Source organism: Arvicanthis niloticus, chromosome 22, assembly GCF_011762505.2.
Source record: "Arvicanthis niloticus isolate mArvNil1 chromosome 22, mArvNil1.pat.X, whole genome shotgun sequence".
Taxonomy (NCBI): Eukaryota; Metazoa; Chordata; class Mammalia; order Rodentia; family Muridae; genus Arvicanthis; species Arvicanthis niloticus.
This window is the reverse complement of record NC_133429.1, coordinates 39,834,600-39,858,556: the sequence shown is the minus strand read 5'-3', so window position 1 is coordinate 39,858,556 and position 23,957 is coordinate 39,834,600. Positions and strand designations below refer to the sequence as shown.

General features: G+C 44.4%; 2 long non-coding RNA genes across 2 annotated transcripts; one reads left to right on the top strand and one right to left on the bottom strand.

Moving 5' to 3' along the window:
• Positions 1 to 2,144: 2,144 nt before the first annotated feature.
• LOC143436229 (uncharacterized) lies at positions 2,145 to 7,445 on the bottom strand. The gene is made up of 3 exons (XR_013106387.1): positions 6,810 to 7,445; positions 5,800 to 6,206; positions 2,145 to 4,679 (listed from the first exon to the last, which is right to left on the bottom strand). It is a non-coding gene; the product is annotated as an uncharacterized LOC143436229 (long non-coding RNA).
• Positions 7,446 to 12,899: 5,454 nt separating this feature from the next.
• LOC143436228 (uncharacterized) lies at positions 12,900 to 22,400 on the top strand. The gene is made up of 3 exons (XR_013106386.1): positions 12,900 to 13,125; positions 13,644 to 15,690; positions 20,241 to 22,400. It is a non-coding gene; the product is annotated as an uncharacterized LOC143436228 (long non-coding RNA).
• Positions 22,401 to 23,957: the final 1,557 nt, after the last annotated feature.

The following is a 23,957-nucleotide window of genomic DNA, read 5'->3' as shown; positions in this document are numbered from 1 at the left end:
TTCTCATTTATAATTCAAACATATAATCAGTCTGTGAAGACTTTTGATCTTCACAGACCATAACAAAAATAATATATTTGAACTTTTTAAATTAAAAATACCAATTCAGAGACCCACTTGAAGACACTTCAATTATTCCCAAGTCACCTCGCAATATTTTAAAGTACAGAAACTATATTCATAGATTTATCTGTAGTTCTGAAAAACAGCTTCTGTACGAACAGAAACAGCGGTCTGCTCATATATCATATATCCGCTAACACCACTGGCAAACTCCTATCCCTTTTTGTACATGAAAGTATCTTTGAGATAAAAAAACAAAACAAACAAACAAAAAAACAACATTTCACATTCACTTCCAACAAGACACTCCCACTGGGCTTTGAATGGAAAGATAGGTGACAAGACAAAGGGTCCTCATCAAACGCCAGGTTGTTTTTCTTCTACCGAGGCTAACACCAAGGGTTGTCCACACCGGGAGCACATGTCTGAGAGAACAAGTATGCTGTGGGTAATTTGGTAAATTAGCTAGTTTTCCCTCAGCACCACCATTTTTCTATTACCGGCTTTGCCAGAAGTAACGACAAGATGGATGCTCTGTGCTACACCATGCTGAATTCCCACAATGCTAGCGGGGTGAAATGCAGGAAGTACACACTGAGTATTGAGGGCCCATTGCCAGCTCTTGTGCTGCTGTCAGATATACAGGTGCAGCCTTAGGAGCGAGCTGTCTGAATTCACACCCTGGCTCATCCCCTACTGCAGAAACATCCAACAGGTTCCTCAGCCCCTTCAGCCCTCCCTGCTGCTTCTACAGTAGCTAAGCTATCACCACCACTACCAATACCATAACAAGATCCCTTGGACTCTTTTTCCACAGGTAGAGTGAAAATAGACAGACACAAGTTGTGTTTGTGTTTATGCTATGGTAGCTGGACCTCAGAAGACACATATTTAGCTCAACGTGGAATTCCTTAAGCCCAGAGTTGAGTAACAAGCAGGGGTAACCAAACAGAGAGAGAGAGAGAGAGAGAGAGAGAGAGAGAGAGAGAGAGAGAGAGAGATGTTACAGAGGAAACCGCTCCACCAGAGTCATGGGGAGGGGCTCACTGTACACAGGAACAGGATGTGGCTTTCTGTTATGAGACACGAAGTTCACAACAGGGAGAGTTCATCTGAGGCGTCTAAGGAAGGTGGGGACTGGGTCATAGGAGGCCCAATAGGTCATGGTGATGCAACTAGTTTCTTTCTGTAGATCAACTTTCATAAACCGGGTTCTATAAAGTACTTTATAGAGGTGTGTCATAGGCATTCCTTGGTATTCCTCAAAATAATAGCTTCATTGTGAGTTGGGTTTAGAAATATCTTAAATATCATCCTGCCTCAATGCTCTGTGTATATGTGTTTACACTCTGTAGGCTCTGTGAATCTCTGCTGCAAAGCTATCAGTTACTCAGACACATTATAACCAGTCTATATAAATGAGTCCCCATTAGTTTTAACTCTAAGCTTCACACAGTCCAAGACCCATCTGAAAGGAGAGGCTAACCTGAGGAATTACTATCTCAGACTGACTGGTGGGCATGTCTGTGGAGGAGTGTCTTGATTATCAATTTATATAGGAGGGCCATCCCACTGTGGGTGACACAATCCCTAGGCTAGGGTTCCTGAACTATAAACCAAGGCTGGTTTGAGTATAAGCCTTTCTGCCAGCTTGCAAGCAAAGGACATTCTCCATTATTGCTGTACTTCTTGGCTATGGAATTAGCTCCGTGGTTGGAGGCAGTGCTGTGTGAAATGGCAAGCAGGCCTGCCTTCACGTTCCTCCCTTGAGTCTTTACCTTGACTTCAATGATGGACTATAATCTGGAGAAAACAAACCTCTCCTCACCAAAGCTGCTTTTTTTTAGGGTGTTTATCCTAACAACAGAAATGAAACTAGAACAGTGAGTTAACTTTAGTAGGTGTTATAAAAAACCCAAAACCACTGTATAAAACTAAAGTGCTTTCTTTACATCTATACGCCTCTTGAAAAAAAAAAAAAAAAGACAGACAACTTTGGGAGCTTTGAGAGTCTAAAAACAGTTTCTGATATAAGAAAAGTATATGTTTAAATTTTATTGAGGTTATAAAATTGAGGCAAGTCACAGTAATAAATCCAAAATTGACAAGTGCCAAACCGTATTCTCTTCCTAATTTATATCATATTCCCTCTTGGATGTTAATATAGCCACACCCTAATAACTTCCTGTGATGATTACTATAAAATGTCTACATGACAGAATCTAGAAATGACCTAGGAGAAAAACATCTTGTTATGTCTGTTAGGTAGTTTCTCAATTGAGTTTATTGAAGTGGTTCTTGTCACTGTAAAAGCAACTTAAGAAAAGAAAGGTTTATTTTGGTCAGGAATTCGAAGGTACAGTCTATCATGGTGGGGAAGGGGCAGCAACCAGAGCATGAGGCAGCCGGTCACATGGCATCCACAATCGGGAAGCAGAGAGAGATGAACGCTAGTGCTTGAAGTGGAAGCTTCTGGTCCTGTCATGTGATCCAGACTCACGTGGTATTTTGCTGACTTAAGACTTGTGAGAGGACACGTGATGTTTGGAGAGACTCTAAGTAGGATTCAGCAAACAGTGACCGGGTGCTTGCATAGCTAACCTAGCAATGCTTAGTTGGTCTCCTGTCTTCACTGATCTTCACTGAGAGAGAGGCATGGCAGAGACCTACTGGCATCTCGGCTTGTTCTGGTGGTTCCCGATAGCTTGTGCTGATTCAACAGAGGTCTGGCTGTTTCTGCTGAATCATACCACTGCTGCTGATTCGTGTTTGGTATCCTGACACTACTGAACTGGAATGCTGGAATCCTAATAAATGGAGACTGGAATCTCCCCCAAGGAACGACTTCTAAGCAGGGCCACACCCCCTTGTCCTATTTACCATCTTTTCTCCCTGTCTTAGTTAGGGTTTGACTGCTGTGAAAAGACACCATGACCATGGCAAGTCTTATAAAGACAGTGTTTAACTGGGGCTGGCTTACAGGTTCAGATGTCAGCATCCAGGCAGGCATGGTGCAGGAGGAGCTGAGAGTTCTACATCTTCATCTGAAGACTACTAGCAGAATACTGGCTTCCAGGCAGTTAGGATGAGGGTCTTAAAGCCCACACCCACAGTGACACACCTACTTCAACAAGGCCACGCCTCCTAATAGTGTCATTCCCTGGGCTGAGCATAAATAAACCGTGACTCTCTCCTACCTTTTGATGGTGGACTAGAAGGAGAATGCTAATTAGAGTAGGTTTTGAAAAATCTAAGTCGACAGGGGCTCAGCTTGTTGGCTTGCTCTCACACTCTCTTTTATTCAGTCCAGGGCCCCAGCCTATGGAACTGCACTACCTATGTTTAGTCTGGCTCTTCTCACCACAATATACCTACTCTAGGAAGTTCCTGGCAGGCTATGCCCAGAGATGGGTTTCTATAGTGATTCTAAACCCTGTCAGGTTGACAGTGAAAAGATTAGCCATCACACTTCCTTACACTGCTCTTGCCTGTGTGTGTGTGTGTGTGTGTGTGTGTGTGTGTGTGTGTATGAGCACGTGTGTATGCAAGCGTGTGTTGTCAGACATGAGGAGAGTAACTGATACACACCCAAGCTCTTACCATCACTTTTGCTCTCCCTCCAAACTCGATGCTTGTTTGTCCAGCCTCACATGAGTTTCCATGGGACTGTTCACCAGGAGATACAATATATCCTTGATGATGATGCTGGCTGCCTAGATCCACCATGTCTACTCACTCCCTACTGATGAAGGTGCCCCAGTTGTGACAAGCGGGCCAGTGTATCCAACCAAAACCTCAGCCTCCTTGGTCTAGGGTTATTCACACGTAATTCTGATCAGTGAGTTCTGCTGGGAGTTTCTGGAAAGGCTTTTACTTTCCTAAGGCATATATTTCCCTTTAGGCTTAGATTTTTTTTCCAAAACCTACTTTAATAAGGGTTCTTAAATACTTTAACCTTCCTTCTAGCCCACCAGCCACCAGAGGTAGTGGGAAGGAAGTGTTAATAGGGCAAAGGGGAATGTGAACCTGTTTAGAAATAGTTCTTTGGGGCGATTCCAATCAGAAATCAGCCGCAGTCGCTGGATCCACTTGCAAACACCATTCACGAATCAGCAATGGCAGTTTGATCCAGAGGAAACTTCCAATTGGCTTGAGTCCGCAGAAGCAGCAAGAAGCTGCCGGAATATCATGAGAAGTTCTTTGGTGTGTTTCAGCAAAGAAGGCAAGGCGAACCAGTGCCAGAGAGTCATCAGCAAAGACCAAGGGAGACCAGCAATGAGTGGCAAAAAACGACGTCCACTGTCCGTTGGGTTATATTTATACCCTTTCCAAACATCATGTGTTTTCTCAAGTATCCGCTCGGGCAAAACACCACATGCCCTTTTGCCGGGCAGCTTTTAGAAAATCACCACGTGTCTGTTCTCAGCGAAACATCCTCCCACATGTCTACTTCAATAAAACATGATTTCATAAGATAGTTTCCAGAAAACCATCACATGACACAACTGAGTCTCCAAGGAATCCAGAAATTTCTACTTCATTTCCCCTTCCTTTTTTAATTTATCCCATCTTTAACCTTGAGTGCTGATGCCTAGGGCTGCTGCATCCGGATCACACTGAAGAGGGTGAGAGGCAGAGGAAGAAGAACTAAGGAGAAGAGGTCATACACCATTCACAGGCTGCCATCCTAGCCCGGTCTATCTTTGGAGTGCTACTTGTGTATAAAATGGCTTGATTAATTAAATAGCTGACTTGTTTAAGATGTGGTCTGTTACGTTTTGGTTTACTACAGCTGAGCACAGTTGTCTGTGATACAACATACAAAACAACAATTTTGATTTCCATGATCAAAGAGCGGCTGATGGCTGCCTGTTCTCCCTCAGACCTGCTCCTCTTTAGTCGCGGACATCCTGTCTTCTGCTTCTGCATTTATTCAGTAGCATGGAGGGAAAATGGGTCAAATGGGTCTTCAATGCCTTAACTTTATCTCTTCCTCTGAACCATGTCTTCAAATGTTTCTTCCCTCCATTTCTATCCTCTTGTCACCTAGCCAACCTATCACCATAGCCTCTCAATGGCACCTCCTGATCCTGGTCACCATTGCTCCCCCTCCAAACACACACACACACACACACACACACACACACACACACATCCAGAGTCAAGTAGAAATTCATACCAGGTCTGCCACGCCCTCTCGTAAACCTTCCAATTGTTTCCTGTCTTGTTTACAATATAATACGAATGTCTGACTTCTATAGACTGAAGGTTTTGTCCCCAGGTTTTGAAACTCCAGTATGAGGTAGAATGTAGAAACTCAAGTGTGGGGCTATTTAGACAATTTGGGTCAACAATTAGGTCATGCCATGAAACCCTCAGTTATTCGATTAGTGAAGAGTCAAAGATGCACCAAATGCAGAGATGGTGGTGTGCACATGTAAACCCGGCACTCAGGAGGTACAGTCAAGACCAGAAGTTCAAGGTCACCCTTGACTTCATAGTGAATTTGAGGCCAGCTTTGGCTGCAAGAAATCCTATCTCAAAGGTAAGAATAAGGAAGAGGAGGAAGAAGGAGGAGAGGAAGAAGAAAAGGAAGCAGAAATCATTCTTCCTCTCCCCCTCCCCTCCTTTTCTCCCTCCCTCTCCCCTCCCCCTCCCTTTCCCCTCCCCTTCCCCCCACCTTTCCCCTCCCCCTCCCCTCTCCCTCCCTCCGTTCTCCAAAGCTTCTGATCTCACCAGCAGTTGTCTTCTCTTGTTCACTGCACTCAAGCCAAGCCACTTTCATTCTTTTCTTCAAAGCTCCAAGTGTTTCCCCGAGGGCCCCTGGGCTTACTGCATCTCTGCTTCAGACCCTCTCCTGCCCGGTCCTTCTGGCTCTTTCTCGAACATGGTCTCATTGCATTATCTCATTTATACATTCTTCTGGCTAACATTAGCGTTTATGCTTAGATTTTCATCATGTTTTTTTCTTTTCTTTCAGGGGCGGTGTCTATTTTCTTCACTGCTCCATTTCCAGGTCTCTCACAACATTGGCACGTGGGAACCCCTTGGTTTTTAATAAACAGATGAGGTTTTGAAGAGAAGAAGGCTTGGACTCTCAGAGTCTGCCAGAGCTTATGGTTCTGAACCAATTCTACTAAAATCTACAAAACACGAACAGAATTTTAGATGTGAATAAAAGCTTATTCTAGCATAGTTAGCTCAGAACTCACCAAACACATTTAGTCCCAATAGTTCCCTCACAGGTAAGCGGTTTTTCTTCCTACAGACTCTTCGGCCTCAATAGAGGGACATGGCAAGGAACTGGACCCTTGATTCAGGCTGCCAAGTGCCATTTTTTTATACACACAAGCCCTCAGGAGTTTGGAAGGGAGCCCCCATAGACATACAGATCAGGATTCCATACAGGTTTGTGCAAGGCAGGGCTAAGGGAAGGCTGTCCTGCAAGTAGTTCCCAGAGCTAACCTAGAATGTCAGAAACTTCCCTCAGCCTCCCAGTTCTAAGCCAGATAAAATGAAGTGAAGGAAAAAAAAATGTTCAAAGTAACTAATCCAGCCCTCCATTAAGGAACAAACGCTTTCAAACCACGAGCAGTGCATAGCCACTTCCGGTCAGCCATCTTTCTAGTGGGTTTGCTTACTCAGCATTTGGAAGCACGTCCCAGAACTTGCATCTCCAAATCTTTACAGTTGCATAAAAGACAGAAGCAATCTACAGGTGCTGGTGGCAGAACAAGGAAAGATACCTGCTCAGTGTGTCAGGGCGTCAGGGGCTCCCAAAGACATTCTCTAGTCACACCAGGGACAGTCAGGACAGAGGAGAAGGGCAATAGGCATGTGCCAGGAAACTTGGACACATCATCTTAGCAACGTGTCCGGAAGTAGCACTCTAGTCATTTGGAAACTTCCTTTCCCCTTGTTTCCCCTTCCTGAAAGTGGTCTGCAGCATCCTGGGAACAGTTTAGGGAATCTGTGAGAGCAAAGGCATTCACAATAATATTAAAGACACGATTTATTCTATAGACATGGACAGTCATGGTGAAACATAATCCCCGGTAAGGCAAGGCAATGACCCTCAAACTGTACCCAGACATCAATGTGTTTTCTACCTCTGTGTGTTCACAATAAGTGGATGAAGGGGAGAGAGTGAAAGGGAGGAAGGAGGAGAGAGCTGGGGGGAACAGCAGTATTAACAGACTTCTATGATCCCAGCCCTGAGGAAGCTGAGGCAGGAAGATCAAGACTTTGAGGTTTGCCTGGGTTACATATCTGAGATAGAGACCAGAAGGGGGCTTAAAGGGACTGCGTTCATCAGCCCAGCATGCTCCTTCCTACACACAGATTTACTGAAGCATGTTCCCCGACGAAGCATTCAATTACCAGTTTCACGAAATCTCAACATGGGAGCACGGCTCTATATACCATATCCTATGTGACAAGCTAGGAAATATGTCTACGGCACTTCTGCACAAAGAAGTATTACAGTTGTTACAGGGGAAATAGTTGTGTTGTGATTTATGTTGCAAACATGAAATGTTACTTTTGCTCTAAAGAAATCTTGTTCCAATTTATCAGGCCTTTGCTTTGAAAATAAACAAAGGTGAGTTTGTCACTACCAGAAAAAAAAAAAGTAGGCTCATGTTTGTGAACCTGTTTCTTGCTGAGATTTGGATAGTGGATGGAATTACCCAAGAGGGTCATTAACATAGTATGCCCTTTCCAAATCACCCGTGTAATGCCAGATCCCCACTCCCATACTCAGCAAACCCAACATATAATGCTGGACCAAATGAAAACCTGTCTATAAGAATCTGGCAGCCACATATATGGCTGTGTAGAAAGCTTATTTGGTTATTATTGGTGTTCTTATGGGACTCCTATCAGTGGGAGCAGTGGAGGGATGTGCAGGGGGGGGGTAGAGGGGAGGGAAAGGAGATCCTAACAGTGGGAGCGGTGGAAGTGGGGGAAGGAGGGAGAGGAGAGCTGTCTCTGACTCTTTTGCCAGCTCTTGGGACCCTTTTTCTCCTACTGGGTTGCCTTGCAGCCTTAAGACAGGGGAGGTGCCTAGCCTTGTAACCTGCCATGCCTTGTGTGCTTGAGATCCCTGAGAGGCCTGCTCTTTACTGAAGGGAAACAGAAAGACTGGATCTGGGGAAGAGGGGAGGTGGGGGGGGGAGGGATCTGGGAGAAGAGGGAAGGAAGGATAAAGAAAACAAAAGAATCTGGCTACCACCTCAGCCACTCATTAGCAAAACTTGGAGTCGAGAATAGAAAACAGAACAAGGCACACATTTCTTCTTGTCTTAATTTCCATCAGAAGTATGTTATTTGTGTTACATCCTCTGAGTTTGCTGTTGTTGTAAAGTACGTTAATAATTACTTCATAAATGTTTCTAGCATGAGCGGATACAAGCCCAAATAAGCAAAGGCATTTTGGGAAACTCGGTAATTATATAATTATATAATAATCTAATGTAGGAGCAGAAGTGGTGGCTCAGCAGTGCAGAGCACTCGCTGCTCCCAGGGGAGGACCCAGGTTCAGTTCCCGGAACCACATGGCAGCTTGCAAACATCTGTAACTCTAGTTCCAGGGGACCTGACCTTCATAGGCACCAGGCACAAACACTGTAAGTAGGCCGCCAACCCGACTTGGCTGGTCAAGATGGCGCCGGCTTCTGGGCTTCTGGTATTATCTACCAGTAAACAAGTGCACTGCGCATACGATCACCCTTGGGCCAACACAGTTTTGGCACCAACCACTCCTGAGCGGGATATGTTTATGAAGCACTGCAATTCTGACCAATCTTGCACCTCCACGAGCATTCCCCAACCGGGGCTGAGCTACAATAAAGGCTGTTGAGAAGGATCCGGTTGTTCGAGTCTTCCTTGCTGGTCGAGGGGGGCACGACAATTGTAGACATACGTTCATGCAGGGCAGATACTCACCCAGATAAAGATAAGCAAGCCTTAAAAAAAATTTAAAAATTAAAAGAATACAGACGTATCCTGAGACTAAAACCTGAAAAATAGTTACAACAGAATTGTATAACAGAAATAAAATAAATAATTGGCACAGAATGTGTAATATATGCAGAAATAACCACACACAGTAGCGTAAATGAGATCATGTCAGTGTCATCAAAAGTTTAAGCAGAAGAAAAATCTAGTTGCTGACTAGCCTGTTATCATAGGAATGCCTGATTTTCAAGAATTTTTAAGCCATCAGAGAAAATTGACAGATATTTGTGACTTTAAAAAAAGGTTTAATCACTGGCCCAGAATTTTAAAAAAAAGACATATTGGTATAAAAATATTCAGATATATTATTAAACTACACTGAGATTTAAATGATAAGTGAACTCTGAAGCAAGGTAATTTTTTGCATTAACATAATTTCTCATCTGTTTTCCATCTTGAGCTATGTTCTTCTCACTCTGGGAAAACTTAAGGATGAAATAAGAATGTCTAAAATAACAGTAGAATCTAGTTCAGTCTGAGGGAAGGACACCCCTCGTCCACACAAGATTTCTTCTGAGTCAACACAGGGATCAGAATCCAAGGTCTCAGGAGTTCTCTTGGAGGACATTGTAATGTAATGCATTGTCTCTGAGGACACTGTGATGTAATGCATTGTCTCTGAGGACACTGTGATGTAATACATTGTCTCTGAGGACACTGTGATGTAATACATTGTCTCTGAGGACATTGTAATGTAATGTAATGCATTGTCTCTGAGAACACTGTGATGTAATACATTGTCTCTGAGGACATTGTAATGTAATACATTGTCTCTGAGGACACCGTGATGTAATACATTGTCTCTGAGGACACTGTGATGTAATACATTGTCTCTGAGGACACTGTGATGTAATAATTGTCTCTGAGGACACTGTGATGTAATAATTGTCTCTGAGGACACTGTGATGTAATACATTGTCTATGAGGACACTGTAATGTAATACATTGTCTCTGAGGACACAGCAGGACCTCAGTGATGCTGGACACTGCTGATCCATGAGATGAAACTTCAGGAGATAGAGACATGCTCCATCAGGAAAGCCTTTACCAACAAGCATGAGAGTCCGACTTCACTCACCAGCACCCACATAAAAGCTGGATACTGTGACATGTGCTGTGTACTTGTAATCTCAGTAATGGGGAGGCAAAGGCAGGGGGGGATCCCTGGGGCTCACTGACCAACCAGCTCAGCCTCATTGACAGCAAGCCTCAGGCTCCAGTGGGCAGTCCTGTCTCAGAGAACAATGTGGGTGGCTCCTGAAGGGTAGTACCAAGGTTGCCTTTGGTTTCCATGTGCGTCCACACACCCACGCTTTCTTCTTTTCTGAGACCAAGTTTCTCTGTGAAGCCCTGGCTGTCCTGGAACTCACTCTGTAGACCATACTAGCCTTAAACTCAGAGATCCACCTGCCTCTGCCTCCCTAGATCTGGGATTAAAGGTGTGCGCCACCACCTCATGGCTTTTTTTTTTTTTTAAGTAGAACATTAGCCTTGGCTTCCCCAACCACAAAAGACCTCATATTCCAAAGATTAGCAAACAGAAGGCCAAAGGTTGCCAATTACAGAACCTCAGGAAGGGAACAGAGACATCTCATAACCCATGTGGTCATCAGACTAATGGCTTCCTGGATCTCTGACACTGCAGCTCTTCCTGAGAGCCCAAACACTTGACACCACATGCCGGAGAAGTTGACAAGTGACTGACATTAAGCTCCTTGACAGATCTGTGATATAGAGGAACGAGAAGCTGAATCAATTATTTGCTTACAAGTAAAAAAGTGTAAAAATGACTTGGTATTGGAAAAAAAAAAAAAAAAAAAACGAGGTGCTGACACAGGCTAGGACATGGATGAGCCTTAAAATCCTGCTAACGAAACATTCATTACAAAAGGACACATAGCGTCCATGTGCAGGAGATGTCCCGAGTAGGCAAACCTAACAGCAGATCATAAATTTGTAGGGGCATGGAGCTAGGAGAAAAGAGAGTCAACTGTTGGTGGTTTTGTTTCATCATTTTATTCGATTCTTATACCTTTGCCTCTCTTCCACCCTAGTGTCTTTTACCACCCCCCAACCCCCAACACTAGGTAGGAGAGAAAGAAGGTTAGAGGGGAGAGAGGGCATAGACTGCCATAGGCTACTTCCTGCTGACTAGGGTCATTGGGTTCCTTGGGGCAAGTCCAATCAATCTTTGTTGTCAGGATATCCAGCAGTCCAGCAAACCAGCAGTAGCAGGGGTAGCAGCAGCAGGAGCAGCAACAGGGCGTGGCCTCCACCACAGGCCCTCTTGGGGCTCTCATTTATACCTTCTCTAATATTAAACTATCTACAGCTGGCAAAAATCATACATCCACCACCCACCCGCCCAGAGCACAAGACAATCATAGTTAATGACTATGGACAAACAGAAGCAGCCTCATATCCCACACCTAGGAATAAAAAGAAAAAAAATAACTGGATTTTTAAAAACTTTTTTATATGAGTACACAATTGTCTTCAGACACACCAGAAGAGAGCATTGGATCCCATTACAGATGGTTGTGAGCCACCATGTGGTTGCTGGGAATTGAACTCAGGACCTCTGGAAGAGCAGTCAGTGCTCTTAACTGCTGAGCCATCTCTCCAGTCCCCATAACTGGATTTTTAAAGTAACCAAAATTCTCACTACAGTCAACTGCTAGAAAATAAAAACTGGGGGGAAAGATGGCGTGAGAATGTTCTAGACTTGATCACAGTGACAGGCGTACAACTCTGCAAGTCAGTTACATTCCACATGGGTGACATGTATGACATGTGAATTGTATCTCAATAAAGCTATTATTTGAAAAACAGGTAGTTTTAGCTCCTTCCCATCTGAAGCATACAGACATTCGTACAAATTGTTCTAAGATTGTGCCAACGTAGACACTTCTAAAACTGCATACCACAATAGCTAGGAACTCAGTAAAGAAAATCCAGGGCAAAATTGATGTGGAAGATGACGAGAGGCCAGACACAGGCTCAGCATCATGGTGATAGGTGACAGGTGGCCTAGACAAGAGCTCTGTATCCCTACAAAATGGCACACACCAGCAGAGCCCCATCTTGAGAAGACCAGAGTGTCATCCAGAGTTATGATGCATGTGGGGGAGGGGCGGGAAGGTACAACATAAAAGACTTCCATATTCTGTAAACCTCCAGATGGGGCTGGGAATCCAATGGCAGGAGTACCATGCCCATCACATGACCACAATGGAGGCTGGGGCATCCGAGAAACTGAGCAGGTTCTCAAAAGGACCTACAGCAACTGCACAGGAATGCACAGATTAGCGTTAATAATTCATATGTAATTTATGTCACTTACGAATCACAACACAATGTCGTAATTTCTACCACAGTGACAAGGGCTGCTCATTGCTTTTATTTTTTAATTTCCAGTGCCTACACAATAACTATACACACAACAGTTACTTATTTTCTTCCTTTGTCAAAAAATGAATTAAATGAAGGAAAGAGAAAACAATTCACTCAAGTCATTAATAAGGGGCAGAACCGCTCTGTGTCCTGGCATCTCCTAGGTGGAATGTTGAGATGTGTTTAATCTAGAGCCAGGCATGTTACAGGCCTAGAATCCCAGGGCTCGGGAGGCTGAGGTAGACAGGGCATTGATGTATTTATTATGTGAGTTGCCTGGAGGAATTTTTAGCTAGTTATAGGCAAATAATTTACTTGCAATCTTAAAAAAAAAAAAAAAAAAAAAAAAAAAAAGGTGTCTCTTGTGAGATGGAAAAATCCATAAGGAGTTAGGACACCACCAGGAAGCCCTCCAGACTAAGGTGTAGCTTGATGGGAAAGGCAGTGTGGCCTGCACCCCTATCAGTATCAGCAAGCTGAGGGAGGGGCCCTTCCTGGGAGGCAGGAAGTGTCGCTGGCTGTCAGAAACTCATTCCTCTTTCTCCTCCCTACACTGTGGCATTGTCTGTGGCAAACAAAGGAAACCCTGAGCAGGGGTGATACAGGAGAGAAGTTCACAAAAGGCGACGCCCCTATCTTGGAAAGCATATGGTAAGTATGAGATAGTGCCGGGAAGGATCAGAGGGAGAGGGAAAGTCTTTGATATCCTTTGAATGGGCTGCCTGCCTGTGCTTAGTAGAAAACTAGTTCAAAGTTGAATGAAGAGACGGCAGGTGTCAGACGGGTGCAGAGTCTAGAGAAAAGTCTTGGGCTACAGAAGGTAAAAAGCTTAGGGGATGAGGTTTAGGAGAGAATAGTGTGTGTGTGTGTGTGTGTGTGTGTGTGTGTGTGTGTGTGTGTGTGTACACATGTATATGCATATATATATCCAGTATCTCTCTCCACCCAGCTTTTCAAATGTGCAATGTCAGCTTCCGTCCACACATCCACTCATACTGCTTATAAGCTTCTCAAGTTGAACATGTCCTAGAGAGAACTCTTGCTATTTTCTGACAAGTCTTTTCTTATCCATCTTTCCTACCTCAGTTAAACAGCAATTCCATTCCTCTTGCTCAGGCCAAAGTTTTTTCAGTTATCCTTAACTCTTCCCATGCCGTCTCCCCTTTCAGCATCTCTCGGCATCCACGTCTTCAGTGTACATGCAGAACTGGACTTCATCAGAAGACTCTCACTACCTACCACACAGTCCACAGCACCGTCCAGTCTCCCTGGGTCTGGTAACTGACTGCTGGCTGCTTTATACACGTTCCCTGCTGTCCACTCTCAATGCAATGGCGGGAGTGACTGAAAACGCCTGAGTCAAATCCAGTCACTGCTCTGCCCTTCCAATACTGTCTCACTGAGAAGAACATGCGTGCCTTCTCCACGTTCTGCAAAGTCCTATATTTAAGATCCCACCCTTAAGGACAAATCAACCTGTGTCTAAGTGTTATTTATGAGAGCCAGGGGAGGTTCTCAGTCAGTGAGAAATGTCATGTGATGGGGTACAGCAGTTGAGGATTAAAGAGCAGGAACTCCAAACTGAATTCTGGGTCCACCTGCTAGGAATTCATCACACCCAGTTACTGTCAGCTCAGTGCCAAGGCTGTGTCTTTTAAGAAAAATAGTCTGGGAATTGTTGTCAAACCTCACTCAAAGGTAGACAGACAGACAGACAGACAGACAGACAGATGATGGATAGATGATAGATCATAGATAGATAGATAGATAGATAGATAGATAGATAGATAGATAGATAGATAGACAGACAAATAGGTGGATAGATGGATAGATAGATGGATAGACAGATGGATAGGTGGATAGATGGATAGATGATAGATAGATAGATAGATAGATAGATAGATAGATAGATAGATAATTGGTAGATAGTCATATAGCTAGATAGATAAAGTTTAGAGTTTTGTGGTTTTTCTTTCTTTGATTTGTTTGGTTTATACATTTCTATGGGTTTTATTTTTTTTCTTAACTTCTATGGGAGGTTTGCTTACATGTGTGTCTGTGCACCATGTGACTGCCTAGTGTCCAAGGAGGCATCTGGCTGAATTTGTGGGGCATTTTTGGTTCCATTCTTTTTCAATTGTTGATTTGTTGTTATTGTTGTTGTTGTTGTTGTTGCTGCTGCTGCTGCTAGAATGTAGGGGCATACAGATGTGATGTTGGAGTGGGAGGGACATGCTGTGGAGCATCTCTGTAGACCAGAGGACAACTTTAAGGAGTCAGATCTTTCCTCCCATCACAGGTTCTGGGACTGAACTCAGGTAGGCAATCTCAGACAGCAAGCTCGTTTACCCTCTGTGCCATAGGTTGGCCAAGGTTGTGTTTTTAAATCACTTCTCTATTAAAACCAACCAAGTTGAACCCATTACATATAAACACTGGTACTGAATAATTGTCCAGCAAAGAAATCACTCAAGATCTCAAAGCTTTGTTATTTGCTAGAACAGCATCCTAGTCCCACCCGCCTGCCTTTCTATTGTTTTTAAGTACCCATGTCATGTTAAGTGTTACAGTGTTTGCATGCCTTTGCATTTTGCATCAAAGTGTCTGTTGACTCCAACACTGTCAGTCAGCTTGCCATTGCTGTAACAAAGACCTGAGATGATCAACTTACAAAGAGAGGGGTTGTTTTTAGTTTATAGTTTTGGATGTTCCCGTGATAGATTGGCCCTGTTGCTCCTTTGCCCATGTAGAGGCAGGGCATCATGGCAGGAGCATGTGGCAGCAGTCCCAAGCAGCAAGCAATTCGAAGAAGAGGGAAACTAAGCACGGTGCTTACAGAGCAGAGGAAACCGAAGCGGGAGGAATGGAGCTCTAGGTCAGCCTGGGCCACGTAGCAAGATCCTCTGCGACAAAGAGAAAGAGGATGAGGTGCTGGATTCCCACAATCCCCTTCAAGTACACACAACATCTTGAAAAACTCTCGTTAGACCTTGCCTCTTAAAAGTTCTCACACCTACCAAAAACACCAACCTGAGAACAGAGCCTTTAATACATATACCTTTGTAAGACATTACAGATCTAAAGCATAGAAAAGAAAGAAAACATACAGTTGATATTGCAAACTAAAGCTTGAAATGGTGGCTCATTCCTAGAATCCCAGCACTCAGGAAGGGGAAGTAGGAAGATGGTGAGTTCAAGGCCAACCTGGGCTGTAAGGTAAGAGATTGTTATTGCTGTTCTTAAAAGCAGGGTTTATGTGTGTAGGTGTGTGTGTGTGTGTGTGTGTGTGTGTGTGTGTAGATGTGTGTAGATGTGTGTAGATGTGTGTGTGCGTGTGTATACAAACCATCCACTGATACCATCAGCTGTTAAATAGCATACTGAGGTCAACCTCAGAGATCACAGATCTTCCTAGAAATTTCCCCAAAGGAGGAACAAGCGTTACGGGGAAAAGAAGTTTCCCGAAGTCTTAGAAATTTGTGATGAATTACAAACTACATTTTGGTTGACACACACACCTTCTCTGAATAACAATCCACACCTCCCACAAGTGACCCCCAGTTCAATGTTACCCTTAAGCATTGCCTGCATGCTTGGTGCCCCACCCCACCCCCAACCCCAGTTCTCACACCTAGCGGGATGATTCAGTGGCTCTGCTCACCTGGCCACTTGCTGCTCTCAGGGAGACATCTCCATGAGGTATCCTGCTCTCGTCTATGTCCACCTTCTAATCCTTGAACTTCCCTGATGCTCTGTCTGTCTTCACTGAACACAAACTCTCCAGCTCTCTCTCTCTCTCTCTCTCTCTCTCTCTCTCTCTCTCTCTCTCTCTCTCTCTCTCTTTGAATAGGAGTTTAGAATGATAAACAACTGCTAATGTTTGTCTGGGAACTGCTGGCTTGTGGGATTTTCCAGCTTATATTTTTGTTTTGTTTTGGTTGGTTGGTTTGTTGGTCGGTTGCTTGCTTGCTTATTATCCAGTTACAACATAGCTTTGGCCCATTTAAGTCATTTTGGAGAATTTGTATTTAGACATACACCCACAAGGAGGGTAACAGGCAACAATTTTCATGATATATTTCATTAGACTCTTCCATATTTTACACTCCTTAGCCACAACTGGTTATATACCACACACACACAGACACACACACACACACACACACAAGAGTAATTTGCATGTAGCTTCAGTTCATTCATGTTAGCCACTCGTGGCTGACAGCAATCTTTGTTAGTCTATCTAAGAACCTATGGTCAATTTCTCTTGCTACTTAAGTACACTAGGGAGGAGGTAGTAGCCAGACTCCATACAGGGAAGGTGGGAATTGAAACATTTGTTAATGAGATTAGACCCTACCCCATCACGCTCTGTAGTCACACCAAAATCCCTAAGCAGAGAGAACCCCCATTGACATCAGGATCCTGGAGGTTGCAAGGCACAGTAAAGCTCCATGGGGTGAGAGAAAGGGCAGCTCTCTCAGCAGAAAAGACTCCAGCGCCAACATGTGCATCTTACAAGGGATATGGAAGAAAATCAAAGGCAACCAACAAAAGAGAGACAGCTGCCCCCTTAGCCCTGTGAGGTCTGTCTTCTGCACAGTACACAGGTGGAGTAGATTCACATTTCTAATGTTTCTATTTCTCCTATACTGTGCCGATTGATCTTCGGTCCTGAGAACTAAAGCTGTGGGCTGGAAAGGAGCAGTCTCCAGATACTCCCACTTCAGAGCAGAGACAGCCAGCTGAGCTGGCACCCAGAAAGGCAGGGAAAGGCAAACCCACCATCTCCAGGAGCCAAAAGGCTTGGGAAAGTAAGACTTCATGACCTGCTGCATCTCTGTTGAGCATCTGCTAGGAAGATTTGCATACCTACAAAACCTCTCATCCTTATCTTCTCAAAGCGTTGTCCTTTGTCGGTGTTTCCCAGCTTAAGAAAGGGAAACTGCCTTTTCACTTGTTAGGTCCCCAGACCCAACAATCATCATTGACTAACTGGTGACTTCACAGTTCACACAGAACCACTGCACGTCCTGTCAGATTTTTTTGTTTGTTTGTTTTGTTTTGTTTGTTTTGGTTTGGTTTGGTTTTGTTGTTGTTGTTGTTGTTTTGTTTTTGTTTGTTTTTTGAGACAGAGTTTCTCTGTGTAGCCCTGACTGTCCTGGAACTCACTCTGTAGACCAGGCTGGCCTCGAACTCAGAAATCTGCCTGCCTCTTCCTCCCAAGTGCTGGGATTAAAGGCGTGCGCCACCACCGCCCGGCCTCTGTCAGATCTTTAATGAAATATTTTCAAACTCTGCTCACTTCACATCTGTTACCTCTCTGATCGACCTTCGTCAGAGCATCATTCTGCTAATGATCTCCCAAAACCCTCACATGAAATTAAAACATCCTAACTGCCCACCGTGGCCTGCATCCACTTCTCCCTTACCTAACCCAGTGCTGCCTCTCGGTCCGCCTCTTGGACTGGTCTCCCCTTAATCTTTGGGCTGCTGCATCTGTGGCTGGACATGTTCTTCTCCCAGGCAGCCAACATTCATGCTCCTTTCCTCTTTAGGGTTAAATGTCATCTCATTAAAGACTTCCTGACTATAGCAGGGCTTCATATCAGATGATCCCTGACATCCCCAACTTTCTTTCTGGTTCTCACACCATCATGCGGCCCCTAACTCTTGGCTATGAGATCCAGCAAATTGCTTCTAGTAAGTAAACTAGGCATGATGGAATGCTACTTTGCAAATTAGGCTCCAAGGATGCCATGTCTTTCATCTTAGGTACATGCCTTGATTTTTTTTTTTCTTGCTTTCTGACTCTGACGTATACTGACTCTCACGCCATATGTGACTGTATAGAACTCCGCACACCAAGGGATGGTGGAAGCCACCCCTCCATTAGTCAGCAAGGAACTGAGTTCTCTTTGCCTAACAGGCAGCCACAGGCCAGTTCCTGCCAACTGTTCCACAGCAGATACAGTTTTCTTGAGAAGACGTGAAGCAGAGACACGAGTTAAGCCCCACCACATTCCTGCCACATGGAAACTATCCCATAATTAAACAACTCTTGCTATACAACTCTGAGTTTTAAAGTAGTTATGTTACAAAATGTGTGGAGGCTTGTCCCTTCTCCTCCCACAACTGTCCCCCAGCCCCACGTCCACACTACCTCATGCTGTGGCTGTTGGTTTATCTTCATCATCTTGGTTCCTTTCCTGTTGCTATGATCAAAAATACCCTGAGAAAAACAGCATAAGAGAAAGGGGGCGTTGTTTTGCTTTGCAGTTCACGGTACAGACCTATATGGTGAGAAAACCACAGCAAATCCACAGAGCAGCTGGCCACGCTGCATCCACAGTCACAGTCGGGAAAGCTGATCACTCTGCATCCACAGTCGGGGAAGAGAGGGCAGTGAATGAACGTGTGCTGGTGGGGCTTGTTTTCCCCACATCATTTGGCCCAGGGTTTCCCATCCCAGGAATGGTCCCACCGATAATCAAGATGGTCTTCTTACTTCTCACAATCATCCTGCTTGAGGCACTCTCTCACAGGGCTACCCAAAAGGCTACACATCTCCCCAAAATCATTCTAAACCAAAATAACACTAGCCAGCACACAAATACAATACATGCATACATGTACATTCGCATGCACACTCATACACATGTACACTCACACACACATGCACACACACTCATACTCACACATGCACATACACACTCACACATGCATACACTCACATGAACACTCACATAATACACATTCACATGCGCACACACTCACACATATGGACACACTCATCTACATGCACACTCACACACACCAACACACTCATGCCCACATGCACATACTCACACTCAGTCACACACATGTATGCACACACTCACACATGCATACACACACACACACACACACACACCGTTTCCACAAGCCAGTGACATTTGTGTGTTTGTTCGTTGCTGTATCTTCGCACTTGGAGCACACCAGGCATAGAGTAGTGCCTTTGAAAACAGCTAATGAGCCTGTATCGGAGGAGAGGGAAGAGCTTTGCAAAGTGATGAAAACCCAGCTTCACCCAGAAGGTCGTGGCACATGTTAAATGAACAAATCAGACGGTTTGTCTGCTCTTTAGCACCTTCTTGACAAAGTGTGTTTCCTCCCCTCAGGAGAGACTTAGATCAAACAACATCCATATAGCAGATAAGAGTGTGATTTCCAGATACTTATTTTCACAATACTTGGCAAGGTTAAAAGGTGTAACCTGTTTAAATTTGGATGCAGGCATGGTCTCAGAGGCTGTTTTATGTTCTACGTCTCATGACGCGTATCCCCTAAAAGCACACACATCCCACTTAAGAAGGTGCCCCACCTTCTTTCTAAATTGCTTTCTAAATTGCTCCGTAACTCCACCTCAGAAGTTCTTTCAGACCTTTATGGGCTCCGAATGAGATGCTCACTTTGAGAGCCATTCAGAGAAAAAAAAAATAAAAATTAGTTTGTCTGCCACTCTTACTGAATGGGCTCTTAAAGCCCACCACTGTCTCCAGAGCGGTAGCCAGACAATAAGATAATCCCCAGAGCGATTGGCAATTACTGCCATTTCAGAGTCACTCTGTGGTTGTCTCTGGAATGAAACCACTGGGTAGATGAGCTTTGGTTATTACGGACCCGTGCCGTTCTCTGGCAGGAAGCTATGTAAGCAGATCGTTTCTGCAGAACAATAATGTTTAAAACCCTTAATAGTGACTGAGCAATAACAGCAATTTTCCTAACAGGATCGGGCTGAGGATAAACGAGATGTCTGACAAGCTGCTCTGCTGCACAGTTATTTCCTGAGCCCTTCGGGGGCCTCTGCTTTATTTATTGTTCTATTCTAAACCGAGCATAGTTTCCAGTTACACGAGAGGTGCTCTGTGGACGTGTGTGGATTAGAAGTCAGATGGGCAAAGGGAAGTTACTACAAGCCCCTGGATGAGGGTTTCCTTGTCTTAAGAGCTGGTCCATCTTGGGTGGTCCATACTTGACTGGATCGCCTCGTTGGTCTGGCCTTGAAGATCCACGGATATGACTGTCAAATCCTGGCTTGTCACTTCCTCGATGGGTGGCATTGCTCCAGCCACTTAACCATTCTCCTGCTCAAGTTCTTCTTTTATAGGTTTTTTTTTTGGGGGGGGGGGTTCGAGAGACAGGGTTTCTAGGTATAGCCCTGGCTGTCCTGAAACTCACTCTGTAGACCAGGCTGGCCTCGAACTCAGAAATCCACCTGCCTCTGCCTCCCAAGCGCTGGGATTAAAGGCGTGCGCCACCACTGCCTGGCTTTGCCTCTTAAGAAAATGATAGAAACTATTTGGAAATGGCAGCCGTGTGCCCAGCTCCATACCTAGTACCACCAGGAGAGAGCAATGTATTGCCTTCAGTCTTAGCCACGCCCGCTGTCAGAGAGCCCACCTATAGGGAAGAGACACTAGGAAAACTGTGGGTCCCAGGCCCATGAGTTGTAGAGTAAGGTTTGAAGCCAACTCATCGATTCCTCTTGCTGCTCCATGTATGTGTCAGCCTTTCTCACAATTCCAGATCCTAAAATGACGTCAGACACCTTTGTCAGCATGCGTGTCAGAGGTTGCAGACGCCTGCTCATATCCTGCAAATAGATAACAAGCTGTCTGCTGAACCCTCACCCGCGACCCTTTCTGCTACTAGGGATGAGGTGCTGGGTCCGGGATGAAAGGGCGTCTACCTCCAACCTGACTCATAGAAGCAATCTGGTCGTCCACGGGTAGATGTTACTGAATGATTACAGCATGGTGTAGAAGGAAAACAAGGTTAGAAATGTAAAACATTCAGCCTGGAGGGAACATGCAGCCTGGAGAAAGAGGAAACATGACCAGTAAACAGTAAAACAGGCAGAAAAGGGAAGCGGAGGGCATCACGCGGATAGGATGAATTCGGATTTTCTCAGACAGAATGTGTCTGAACATTTCTATCATTTTCTTTTAATGTTGACTGATTTGAATCAGCAATGCCTTCCTTCAGTGGGGTTGGATTCCTCTCTCCTAATCCCAAATTCCAGACACCAAATTCCTCTCCACCAACATCCTAAAGAGTACCAATTTCTTGGCCATCTTTCTTGAATATTTCACGTAGAGAAACAAATCCATTTTTTCAATTTTATTACCTAATTTTCTGCACCCTGTTTTTTAAAATAAAATATCTTGGTAATCTTTTGATGTGTATACATAAAGAGTATTGTCATTTTTATGGCCACATCATATTTCATTGTACAGGAGCCCATGATTTAATTACTTCCCTGTTGACAAATCTTTGCATCGGTTCAAGTCCTCTGCACTTACTGTAACACTGTGAGCACATCAGTCACTCTAGATAAATAAGTCTGTAGAATAAATTTCTTCCATGGTGTTCATAAGATAAAACATCCAAGATATTCACAATTTTGAAGGCTATTTCCAAATAACTGTTCATGAAGTTTATTACCCACTGGTAATGTCTGAGAGCACCATCTCCTCATATCTGTTCACATTGACTTCTTTCTCAGCCTGCAACAGTGGTTCTCAACGTCAAGGTCCCAACTCCTTTGGGGGTCATAACCCTTTCACTGTAACACTTTCACGGGGCTCACCTTAGACCATCAGAATATGTTTACATGGTGATATTTACACCATGATTCATAAAAGTGCAAAATTACAGTTATGAAACGGCAACAAAAATAATTTCATGGTTGAGGTCGCCACAACATGAGGAACTGTATTAAAAGGTCACAGCATTGGAAAGTTGGGATCCACTGCCCTACAACATTAAAAATGACTCTCTGTATCAACTTGACTCCTACCCACCGAATTATAAAGTTCGCTATCTTTTAATGTACTTAACAAGTACATCCTCTTCTCCATGGATTTTAATTTTACACATTTTTTCCCATTGGGCTTTTTCTTATTGATTTATGAGAATGTTCTGTTCATAAAGATGAGCCTTTATTCATTAAATAAATTGCAAATGTTTTCTGACTTCATATTTAATTTATGACTTTGAAATGGTACCTTTTTAAAAACAGATGTACTCTGTGTGTGTGTGTGTGTGTGTGTGTGTGTGTTGGTATGTTTATGTGCATGTCTGTAAGTGCCCACAGAGGCCAGAAGAGGGTGTCAGATCCCTGCGAGTGAAGTAGCTGATGGATGTAAGCCCTCTGGTTTGGATGCTGGATCCTCTGCAAGAGCAGGCAACGCGCTGAACTGCTGACTCATCTCTCCAGCCCCTACATAGCTTCCTGCATTACAGGAAACCATACACTCTGTTTGCTTCCTGAAGCATCACACTTCATTGAGGTGTTGCAGTGAAAGAAGCTGAAGTTTATTAGACACAGGGAATGGGGCACGCCCATGGAGGAACTTCAGCCTTCGGGGTCTCTTCTTTTAATTGACATCATCACTAACTACTCTCTGGTGTTGATGCTGCCATAGAACTAGCTCACTGAATAGACAAAAATCATCCCTCATGATGGCAGCCGTCACAGTCCAAAGGAAGACAGGCTTCCTGGCTGGATCAGAGAGAAATTAACGCTCTGAGGACTCCAGGGAATGCATCGACCACAACAGATTTCCTTCTTTCTGAAGCTACCTCCTCAGACTAGCCAACTATGAGTCCAAAGAATCGGCCTGAAGATGGCTTGGTAACTGAATGAGGAAAGAAATGAAAACAAGGGGGGGGGGGTGGACTAATAGAAATCTCACTGAGAGCATGGGGTGCTCCACACAGGACCCAAACTGACACTCCGAAGACAGGCGAGTAACCTTGTAACCTTTCTCCATTGAGGGAGGAGGGAGCCCTTTTCAGAGGATCATGCATCAGGGGAATGACGCAATACAGATGCAGTGGTAGGAGGGGCGATACTTCTTTTAAAGGTTTAGGAAGAAAACTAAGCAGTTCTATAACAACACCAAGAAAATGGGCCAAGGCTGCTTCCGAAAAGAATGTTTCCTGCATTTCTCAGCCCAATCTGTGGCAGTTTCTGAAAATCACCAGCATTCTGTCTCATCTGAACCAATTCTGCCTCTACCTTGTAGAATATTGGGAGCCTTCCCCTTCCCCTTCTTCCCTACCAGTCCAGACCTCTGTGTGCTATGTGCGTGCTCTTTCTCCGATTACTTTCTCTATATATAACTTTTGCACTGGATCCCATAACCCTGGCAGAGCAGTTTTCCCCATGTCTTGGCTTTTGCCTGGCTTCCTGACCCACGTTCAGGCGCCTGTTCCTGCTGGAACGCCGCCCTGAACTTCAGCCTCCTTGGCAAGGGCACCAGCAGCCCAGCTGGCCCTCAGCCACCATCCTGTTCCTCTCTCAGAGACAGAACAGAGTCCTTTTCCAACCCGGATGGTACTCCAGGCTCCTCTATGGCCACTCTTCTCTTCCTGAGCGCCAACTGAATATTTCCATTTTCCATTGTTCCATCTGATCCTAGAAAAGATCTCCCTCCCTC